Source organism: Nerophis lumbriciformis, linkage group LG28, assembly GCF_033978685.3.
Source record: "Nerophis lumbriciformis linkage group LG28, RoL_Nlum_v2.1, whole genome shotgun sequence".
NCBI lineage: Eukaryota > Metazoa > Chordata > Actinopteri > Syngnathiformes > Syngnathidae > Nerophis > Nerophis lumbriciformis.
The window spans coordinates 13,169,303-13,181,979 of NC_084575.2; positions in this window are offsets into that span (position 1 = coordinate 13,169,303).

Sequence of the window (12,677 nt, forward strand, 5' to 3'; positions counted from 1 at the left end):
CGGCTCAGAAAGGAGGTTATATAAACATAACTCCAAAACCAAACATGCATTATGTCTAAAAATGCCTACAATATTGTATCTGTGTGACTTTTACTAGAATGGGTTGTTTTTTTAAGGTTTGTAAATACAAACATTTGGTTTTACTCACTATGGTAAATGGGCTATACTTGTATAGCGCTTTTCTACCTTCAAGGTACACAAAGCGCTTTGACACTATTTTTACATTCATCCATTCACACACACATTCACACACTGACGCCTTCCCCATGTATACTGTCTCTGTCTCTGTATCTGACAGTTATTTAAACATAATTCCGAAACCACACATGCAAAATGGCTAATAAGAGAAATGTATCTTTGTGAGTTTTACTGGAAAAAAATATTTTGTAAGGTTTGCAAAGACACAAGTCTTTTTTTTTTTTTTTTTACTTAATATGACAGTATAACTGTCTTACTAAATATGAAAAGTTATAAACCTAACTCCAAAACCAAACCTGCATTATGTCTAAACATGCCTGTAATATTGTATCTTTGTGAATTTTACTAGAATCAGGAGGTTTTAAGGTTTAAAAATACAAAAATTAGGTTTTACTCATAATGACAGTATAACTGCCACACGCAATATGACAGTTATTTAAAAACTCCTAATCCACACAAGCAAAATGGCTATTGATGCCTGAAATAATGCATCCTTAGGAGTTTTCCTCGAAACATATGCTTTTTTAAATCTTGCAAACAGAAAAAGTAGTTTTTTACTCAATATGACAGTAATGTTCTTAAAATCCTGAGATAATACGAAAAAAGCAAAAAAAAATGTATTCCAACATAATTCCTAAACCAAACATGCAAAATGTGTAAAAATGCCTGTAATATTGAATCAATGTATGTTTTACTAGAATCAGTTGTGTTTGAAAGGTTTGCAATTAGAAAATTTAGGTTTTTTTCACCATGACAATGTACACTCAATATGACAGTAAATTAAACATAACTCCTAAACTACACATAAAAATGAGCTAATATTGCCTGAAATAATGCATTCTTGTGAGTTTTACTCGAAACATGCTTTTTTAAGGCTTGCAAACACAAAAAGTAGTTTTTTACTCAATATGACAGTAATGTTCTTAAAATTCTGAGATAATGCGAAAAAAGCAATAAATGTATTCCAACATAATTCCTAAACCAACAATGCAAAATGTCAAAAAATTTCTGTAATATTATATCCATGTGAGTTTTACTAGAATCAGTTGTTATAGTAAGGTTTGCAAAAACAAAAATTAGGTTTTACTCTTTAGGAAAGTAAACTGTCACACTCAATATGACAGTTTTTTAATCATAACTCCTAAACTACTCATGCAAAATGGCTAATAATGTTTGAAATAATGGATCCTTGGGAGTTTTCCTTGAAACATATGCTTTCTTAAGGCTTGCAAACACAAAAAGTATTTTTTTTACTCAATATGACAGTAATGTTCTTAAAATTCTGAGATAATGCGAAAAAAGCAATAAAAATGTATTCCTACATAATTCCTAAACCAATAATGCAAAATGTCTAAAAATGCCAGTAATATTATATCCTTGTGAGTTTCACTAGAATCAGTTGTTTTAGTAAGGTTTGCAAAAGCAAAAATTAGCTTTTACTCTTTATGAAAGTAAACTGTCACACTCAATATGACAATTTTTTAATCATAACTCCTAAACCACTCATGCAAAATGGCTAATGATGTTTGAAATAATGGATCCTTGGGAGTTTTCCTCGAAACATATGCTTTCTTAAGGCTTGCAAACACAAAAAGTATTTTTTTTACTCTATATGACAGTAATGTTCTTAAAATCCTGAGATAATGCGAAAAAAGCAATAAAAATGTATTCAATCATAATTTCTAAACTAAACATGCAAAATGTGTAAAAATGCCTGTATTATTGAATCCATGTGAGTTTTACTAGAATCAGTTGTTTTAGTGAAGTTTGCAAAAACAAAAATTAGGTTTTACTCTTTATGAAAGTAAACTGTCACACTCAATATGACAGTTTTTTAATCATAAGTCCTAAACTACGCATGCAAAATGGCTAATAATGTTTGAAATAATGGATTATTGGGAGTTTTCCTCGAAACATATGCTTTCTTAAGGCTTGCAAACACAAAAGTATTTTTTTTTACTCAATATGACAGTAATGTTCTTAAAATTCTGAGATAATGCGAAAAAAGCAATAAAAATGTATTCCAACATAAATCCTAAACCAACAACGCAAAATGTCTAAAAATGCCAGTAATATTAAATCCATGTGAGTTTCACTAGAATCAGTTGTTTTAGTAAGGTTTGCAAAAGCAAAAATTAGGTTTTACTCTTTATAAAAGTAAACTGTCACACTCAATATGACAATTTTTAAATCATAACTCCTAAACCACTCATGCAAAATGGCTAATAATGTTTGAAATAATGGATCCTTGGGAGTTTTCCTCGAAACATATGCTTTCTTAAGGCTTGCAAACACAAAAAGTATTTTTTACTCAATATGACAGTAATGTTCTTAAAATCCTGAGATAATGCGAAAAAAGCAATAAAAATGTATTCAATCATAATTTCTAAACTAAACATGCAAAATGTGTAAAAATGCCTGTATTATTGAATCCATGTGAGTTTTACTAGAATCAGTTGTTTTAGTGAAGTTTGCAAAAACAAAAATTAGGTTTTACTCTTTATGAAAGTAAACTGTCACACTCAATATGACTGTTTTTAATCATAACTCCTAAACTACTCATGCAAAATGGCTAATAATGTTTGAAATAATGGATTCTTGGGAGTTTTCCTCGAAACATATGCTTTCTTAAGCCTTGCAAACACAAAAAGTAGTTTTTTTACTCAATATGACAGTAATGTTCTTAAAATCCTGAGATAATGCGAAAAAAGCCATAAAAATGTGTTCAATCATAATTTCTAAACTAAACATGCAAAATGTGTAAAAATGCCTGCATTATTGAATCTTTGTGAGTTTTACTAGAATCAGTTGTTTTGTGAAGTTTGCAAAAAAAAAAAGGTTTTACTCTTTATGAAAGTAAACTGTCACACTCAATATGACAGTTTTTTAATCATAACTCCTAAACTACTCATACAAAATGGCTAATAATGTTTGAAATAATGGATCCTTGGGAGTTTTCCTCGAAACATATGCTTTCTTAAGGCTTGCAAACACAAAAAGTAGTTTTTTACTCAATATGACAGTAATGTTCTTAAAATTCTGAGATAATGCAAAAAAAAGCAATAAATGTATTCCAACATAATTCCTAAACCAACAATGCAAAATGTCTAAAAATGTCTGTAATATTATATCCATGTAAGTTTTACTAGAATCAGTTGTTTTAGTAAGGTTTGCAAAAACAAAAATTAGGTTTTACTCTTTAGGAAAGTAAACTGTCACACTCAATATGACAGTTTTTTAATCATAACTCCTAAACTACTCATGCAAAATGGCTAATAATGTTTGAAATAATGGATCCTTGGGAGTTTTCCTCGAAACATATGCTTTCTTAAGGCTTGCAAACACAAAAAGTATTTTTTTTACTCAATATGACAGTAATGTTCTTAAAATCCTGAGATAATGCGAAAAAAGCCATAAAAATGTATTCAATCATAATTTCTAAACTAAACATGCAAAATGTGTAAAAATGCCTGTATTATTGAATCCATGTGAGTTTTACTAGAATCAGTTGTTTTGTGAAGTTTGCAAAAAAAAAAAGGTTTTACTCTTTATGAAAGTAAACTGTCACACTCAATATGACTGTTTTTAATCATAACTCCTAAACTACTCATGCAAAATGGCTAATAATGTTTGAAATAATGGATCCTTGGGAGTTTTCCTTGAAACATATGCTTTCTTAAGGCTTGCAAACACAAAAAGTAGTTTTTTACTCAATATGACAGTAATGTTCTTAAAATTCTGAGATAATGCAAAAAAAAGCAATAAATGTATTCCAACATAATTCCTAAACCAACAATGCAAAATGTCTAAAAATGCCAGTAATATTAAATCCATGTGAGTTTCACTAGAATCAGTTGTTTTAGTAAGGTTTGCAAAAGCAAAAATTAGGTTTTACTCTTTATGAAAGTAAACTGTCACACTCAATATGACAATTTTTTAATCATAACTCCTAAACCACTCATGCAAAATGGCTAATGATGTTTGAAATAATGGATCCTTGGGAGTTTTCCTCGAAACATATGCTTTCTTAAGGCTTGCAAACACAAAAAGTAGTTTTTTACTCAATATGACAGTAATGTTCTTAAAATCCTGAGATAATGCGAAAAAAGCAATAAAAATGTATTCAATCATAATTTCTAAACTAAACATGCAAAATGTGTAAAAATGCCTGTATTATTGAATCCATGTGAGTTTTACTAGAATCAGTTGTTTTAGTGAAGTTCGCAAAAACAAAAATTAGGTTTTACTCTTTATGAAAGTAAACGTCACACTCAATATGACAGTTTTTTAATCATAACTCCTAAACTACTCATGCAAAATGGCTAATAATGTTTGAAATAATGGATTGTTGGGAGTTTTCCTCGAAACATATGCTTTCTTAAGGCTTGCAAACACAAAAAGTATTTTTTTTTACTCAATATGACAGTAATGTTCTTAAAATTCTGAGATAATGCGAAAAAAGCAAAAAAAATGTATTCCAACATAATTCCTAAACCAACAATGCAAAATGTCTAAAAATGCCAGTAATATTAAATCCATGTGAGTTTCACTAGAATCAGTTGTTTTAGTAAGGTTTGCAAAAGCAAAAATTAGGTTTTACTCTTTATGAAAGTAAACTGTCACACTCAATTGACAATTTTTAAATCATAACTCCTAAACCACTCATGCAAAATGGCTAATAATGTTTGAAATAATGGATCCTTGGGAGTTTTCCTCGAAACATATGCTTTCTTAAGGCTTGCAAACACAAAAAGTATTTTTTTACTCAATATGACAGTAATGTTCTTAAAATCCTGAGATAATGCGAAAAAAGCAATAAAAATGTATTCAATCATAATTTCTAAAGTAAACGTGCAAAATGTGTAAAAATGCCTGTAATATTGAATCCATGTGAGTTTTACTAGATTAGGTTGTGTTTGAAATTTTTGCAAATACAAAAATTAGGTTTTTTTCACCATGACAATGTACACTCAATATGACAGCAAATTAAACATAACTCCTAAACTACACTTAAAAATGAGCTAATATTGCCTGAAATAATGCATCCTTGTGAGTTTTACTCGAAACATATGTTTTTTAAGGCTTGCAAACACAAAATGTAGTTTTTTACTCAATATGACAGTAATGTTCTTAAAATCCTGAGATAATGCGAAAAAAGCCATAAAAATGTATTTAATCATAATTTCTAAACTAAACATGCAAAATGTGTAAAAATGCCTGTATTATTGAATCCATGTGAGTTTTACTAGAATCAGTTGTTTTAGTGAAGTTTGCAAAAACAAAAATTAGGTTTTACTCTTTATGAAAGTAAACTGTCACACTCAATATGACAGTTTTTTAATCATAACTCCTAAACTACTCATGCAAAATGGCTAATAATGTTTGAAATAATGGATTCTTGGGAGTTTTCCTCGAAACATATGCTTTCTTAAGCCTTGCAAACACAAAAAGTATTTTTTTTTACTCAATATGACAGTAATGTTCTTAAAATCCTGAGATAATGCGAAAAAAGCAATAAAAATGTATTCAATCATAATTTCTAAACTAAACATGCAAAATGTGTAAAAATGCCTGCATTATTGAATCCTTGTGAGTTTTACTAGAATCAGTTGTTTTGTGAAGTTTGCAAAAAAAAAAAAAAGGTTTTACTCTTTATGAAAGTAAACTGTCACACTCAATATGACAGTTTTTTAATCATAACTCCTAAACTACTCATGCAAAATGGCTAATAATGTTTGAAATAATGGATCCTTGGGAGTATTCCTCGAAAGATATGCTTTCTTAAGGCTTGCAAACACAAAAAGTATTTATTTACTCAATATGACAGTAATATTCCTAAAATCCTGAGATAATGCGAAAAAAGCAATAAAAATGTATTCCATCATAATTTCTAAACCAAACAGGCAAAATGTCTAAAAATAACTGTAATATTGAATTCATGTGAGTTTTACTAGAATCAGTTGTTTTTGTAAGGTTTGCAAATACAAAAATTAGGTTTTACTCTATATGAGAGTATACTGTTACATTTAATATGACAGTTATTTAAACATAACTCCTAAACTACAAATGCTAAATGGCTAATGATGCCTGAAATAATGCATCCTTAGGAGTTTTACTCGAAAAATGTGCTTTTTTTAAACCTTGCAAACACAGAAAGTAGTTTTTACTCAATGTGACAGTAATATTCTTAAAATCCTGAGATAATGCGAAAAAAGCAATAAAAATGTGTTCCATCATAATTTCTAAACCAAACATGCAAAATGTGTAAAAATGCCTGTAATATTGAATCCATGTGAGTTTTACTAGAATCAGTTGTTTTTGTAAGGTTTGAATTACTATGACAGTTATTTAAACTCTATGTATCTTTGTGAGTTTTACTAGAAAAAATATATTTTGAATGTTTACAAAAACAAAAGTTAGTTTTTTTTTACTCAATATGATAGTATAACTGTCATACCAAATCCATCCATTTTCTTCCGCTTATCCGAGGTCGTGTTGCGGGGGCTGCAGCCTAAGCAGTGAAGCCCAGCTACTTCGTCCAGCTCTGCTCGGGGGATCCCGAGGCGTTCCCAGGCCAGCCAGCTGATATAATCTTCCCAATGTGTCCTGTGTCTTCCCCGTGGCTTCCTGCCGTTTGACTTGCCTTAACGAAAAAAGCAATACTAATGTATTCAAACACAACTCCTAAACAAAACATGTAAAATGTCTAAAATGCCTTTAATATTGAATCTATGTGAGTTTTACAAGAATCAGTTGTTTTTGTTAGGTTTGCAAATACAAAAATTAGGTTTTACACTTAACTTTATAACTCAATATGTGTGGCAGTTATACTACCACACTCAAAATGACAGTTATTTAAACATAACTCCTAACTACACATGACCATTTTCTAATAATGCATGAAGAAATGTATCTTTGTGAGTTTTACTAGTAACATTTTCTTTTGTAAGGTTTGCAAAGACACGAGTTAGTTGTTTTTTTACTCACCTTGACAGTATACTGTCACACTCAATTTCAGTTATTTAAACATAACTCCTAAACCACACATACAAAATGGCTAATAATGCCTGTAGAAATGTATCTTTGTGAGTTTTACTGGGAAACAATATTTTGTAAGGTTTGTAAAGACACAAGTTAGGTTTTTTTTACTCAATATAACAGTATAACTGTCATACTATATATGGAAGTTATATAAACATAACTTCAAAACTACACATGAACATTTTCTAATAATGCATGAAGAAATGTATCTTTGTGAGTTTTACTAAAATGTTCTTTTGTAAGGTTTGCAAAGACACAAGTTAGTTTTTTTTACTCAATATGATAGTATCACTGTCATACTAAATAAGAAAGTTGTATAAACATAATTTCAAAACTACACATGCAATCCGTCTAAAAATGCCTGTAATATTGAATCTATGTGAGTTTTACCAGAATCAGGTATTTTGGTAAGGTTTACAATTACAAAAATTAGGTTTTACTCATAATGACAGTATAACTGCCACATTCAATATGGCAGTTATTTAAACATAACCCCTAAACCACATGCAAAATGGCTTATAATGCCTGGAGATGTATCTTTGTGAGTTTTACTAGAAAACATATAATTTGTAAGGTTTTTAAAGACACAAGTTAGTTTTTTTTACTCAATATAATAGTATAACTGTCATACTAAATGTATCCATTTTCTTCCGCTTATCCGAGGTCGGGTTGCGGGGGCAGCAGCCTTAGCAGAGAAGCCCAGACTTCCCTCTCCCCAGCCACTTCGTCCAGCTCTTCTCGGGAGATCCCGAAGCGTTCCCAGGCCAGCCGGCTGACATAGTCTTCCCAATGTGTCCTGGGGCTTCCCCGTGGCCTCCTGCCGGTTGAACTTGCCCTAACGAAAAACAGCAATTAAAATGTATTCAAACACAACTCATAAACCAAACATGTGAAATGTCTAAAATGCCTGCAATATTGAATCTATGTGAGTTTTACTAGAATCAGTTGTTTTGTAAGGTTTGCAAATACAAAAATTAGGTTTAACACTTAATGACAGTATAACTGCCACGCTCAATTTGACAGTTATTAAAACATAACTCCTAAACTACACATGAACATTTTCTAATAATGCATGAAGAAATGTATCTTTTGTGAGTTTTACTAGTAACATTTTCTTTTGTAAGCATTGCAAAGACACACGTTAGTTTGTTTTACTCACTATGACTTTACTGTCACACTCAATATGACAGTTATTTAAACATAAATCCTAAACCGCACATGCAAAATGGCTAATAATGCCTGTAGAAATGTATCTTTGAGTTTTACTGGGAAAAATATTTTGTAAGGTTTGTAAAGACACAAGTTAGTTGTTTTTTTTTTACTCAATATGACAGTATTACTGTAATACTAAATATGAAAGTTATATAAACACAACTCCAAAACCAAACATGCATTATGTCTAAAAAATGACTGTGATATTGTATCTGTGAGTTTTACTAGAATCAATTGTTTTTGTAAGGTTTGCAAATACAAAATTTAGGTTTTACTCACTATGACAGTTATTTAAACATAAATCCTAAACCCATCCATCCATCCATTTTCTACCGCTTATTCCCTTTGGGGTCGCGGGGGGCGCTGGAGCCTATCTCAGCTACAATCGGGCGGAAGGCGGGGTACACCCTGGACAAGTCGCTATCTCATCACAGGGCCAACACAGATAGACAGACAACATTCACACTCACATCCACACCCTAGGGCCAATTTAGTGTTGCCAATCAACTTATCCCCAGGTGCATGTCTTTGGAAGTGGGAGGAAGCCGGAGTACACGGAGAGAACCCACGCAGTCACGGGGAGAACATGCAAACTCCACACAGAAAGATCCCGAGCCCGGGATTGAACCCAAGACTACTCAGGACCTTCGTATTGTGAGGCAGATGCACTAACCCCTCTGCCACCGTGAAGCCATAAACAACAAATGCAAATAGCTAATAATGTTTGGAGAACTGTATCTTTGTTATAGAGAGCCTGCTGACCAACAGCATCTCTGTCTGGACTGAAGCCTGCAGTGCCTCAGACTGGAAGTCTCTCCAGAGAGTGGTGAGGACGGCGGAAAAGATCTTCAGGAATCCTCTTCCTCCTATCCAGGAGATCGCAAAAAGCGCTGCCTGACCAGGGCTCAGAAAATTTGCAAAGACTCCTCCCACCCCCACCAAGGACTGTTTTCACTGCTGGACTCTAGAAAGAGGTTCCGCAGCCTCCGAAGCAGAACCTCCAGCTTCTTCCCTCAGGCCGTAAGACTCTTGAACGCATTATAATTAAATTATCCCCTCAACTCCCCTCAAAATGGATTAACTCGCTGGAATAAAAAAAAACCCCAATATAACATACACCCATAAACGTGGGCGCATGTGGAAAAAGTGCAATATATTTATCTGCACAGTAATCTATTTATCTATTTATATATATTTATTTATTATATATATATATATATATATATATATATATATATATATATATATATATATATATATATATATATATATATATATATATATAAATGATAAATGGGTTGTACTTGTATAGCGCTTTTCTACCTTCAAGGTACTCAAAGCGCTTTGACACTACTTCCACATTTACCCATTCACACACACATTCACACACACATTCACACACTGCCATGCAAGGCGCTAACCGGCACCCATCAGGAGCAAGGGTGAAGTGTCTTGCTCAGGACACAACAGACATGACGAGGTTGGTACTAGGTGGGGATTGAACCAGGGACCCTCGGGTCGCGCACGGCCACTCTCGCACCGCGCCACGCCGTCCCATATATAGTATTTATATATTTATTTATCGAAATATGCACCTTATTGCTTTTTTATCCTGCACTACGACATTTCGTTCTTATCTGTGCTGTAAAGTTCAAATTTGAATGACAATAAAAAGAAAGTCTAAGTCTAAGTCTAAGTCTTTACTAGAATAACGATCTTTTGTAAGGTTTGCAAAGACACAAGTTAGGTTTTTTTTTACTCAATGGTAATATACAGTATAACTGTCATACTAAATATGAAAGGTGTATAATCATAACTCCAAAACCAAACATTCAATCCGTCTAAAAATGCATGTAATATTGAATCTATGTGATTTTTACCAGAATCAGGTATTTTGGTAAGGTTTACAATTACAAAAATTAGGCTTCACTCACAATGTGTCCTGGGTCTTCCCCGCGGCCTCCTGCCCGTCGGACTTGCCCTAATGAAAAAAGCAATAAAAATGTATTCAAACACAACTCTAAACCAAACATGTAAAATGTCTAAAAATGCCTGTAATATTGAATCTATGTGAGTTTTACCAGAATCAGGTATTGTGGTATGGTTAACATTTACAAAAATTAGGTTTTACTCATAATAACAGTATAACTGCCACATTCAATTTGACATTTATTTAAACATAACTCCTAAACCACACGTGCACAATGGCTAATAATTCCTGGAGAAATGTCTCTTTGTGAGTTTTACTGGGAAAAAAAATATTTTTTTTGGTTTGTACAGATACAAGTTAGTTTTTTTTATTCAATATGACAGTATTACTGTCATACAAAATATGAAAGTTATATAAACATTACTCCAAAACCAAACATGCATTATGTCTAAAAATGCCTGTAATATTGTATCCATGTGAGTTTTAGTAGAATCATTTGTTTTCATAAGGTTTGCAATTACAAAATATGGGTTTTACTCACTATGACAGTATACTGTCACACTCAATCTGACGATTATTTAAACATAAGTCCTAAACCACACATGCAAAATGGCTTATAATGCCTTGAGTTATGTATATGTGTGAGTTTTACTAGAAAAAATATAATTTGTAATGTTTGCAAAGACCCAAGTTAGTTTTTTACTTAATATGACAGTATAACTGTCATACTAAATCCATCCATTTTCTTCCTGCTTATCCGAGGTCAGGTTGCGGGGGCAGCAGCCTAAGCAGAGAAGCCCAGACTTTCCTCTCCCCAGCCACTTTGTCCAGCTCTTCTTGGGGGATCCCGAGGCATTTACAGGCCAGCCAGGAGACATAAATAGATAGATACATAGATAGTACTTTATTGATTCCTTCAGGAGAGTTCCCTCAGGAAAATTTAAATTCCAGCAGTAGTGTACAAAATTGTAAAAAGTGAAAAGTAAATAATGGGGGTATAAATTGAAACAAAATAGAAACATATTACAATAGAATAAAAATAAAAAGCAACAATGAGAATAAAAATATAACAGTAAAATAAGAATATAACAAGAGAAACTAGGCAGTAGTGACCATGTTTTGAAAAAATATTGCACTCTTATTGATTTGCATCCCCTGTCATCCTAGTAGCCCCCCTCCCCCCAGAGAAGAGTTGTACAGTCTAATGGCGTGTGGGACAAAGGACAGCCGCCTCAGGAAGTACAGCTCTGTCCTTTCCTGTACAAGTGGTCTGTGTTAACAGTCAAGTCCAGCTTATTGTCCACCCACACCCCAAGGTACTTGAATGATAGTCTTCCTAATGTGTCCTGGGTCTTCCCCGTGGCCTCCTGCCGGTCGGCCTTGCCCTAACGAAAATAGCAATAAAAAATGTATTCAAACACAACTCCTAAACCAAACATGTAAAATGTCTAAAAATGCCTGTAAAATTGAATCTATGTTTTACTAGAATCAGTTGTTTTTATAAGGTTTGCAAATACAAAATTAGGTTTTACACATAATGACAGTATAACTGCCACACTCAATATGACAGTTATTTAAACATAACTCCTAAACCACACATGAAAAATGTCTAATAATGCGTGAAGAAATGTATCTTTGTGATTTTTATTAGAAACGTTTTCTTTTGTGAGGTTTGCAAAGACACAAGTTAGTTTTTTTTACTCAATATGACAGTGTAGCTGCCACACTCACTATGACAGTTATTTAAACATAACTCCTAAACTCATACTTGCCAACATTGAGACCTCCGATTTCAGGAGGTGGGGGTGGGGAAGGTTTGGTCGGGGGTGGGGTGGGGGCGTGGTTAAGAGGGGAGGAGTATATTTAGAGCTAGAATTCACTAAGTCAAGTATTTCATATATATATATATATATATATATATATATATATATACACACATATATAAAAAAAAACTTGACTTTCAGTGAATTCTAGCTATATATATATATATATATATATATATATATATATATATATATATATATATATATATGTATATATATATATATATATATATATATATATATATATATATATATATATGTATATATATATATATATATATATATATATATATATATATATATATATATATATATATATATATATATATATATATGAATGTGTGGGGAAAAAATCACAAGACTACTTCATCTCTACAGGCCTGTTTCATGAGGGGTTCCCTCAATCATCAGGAGATATAAGACATACATATATATATATATATATATATATATATATATATATATATATATAT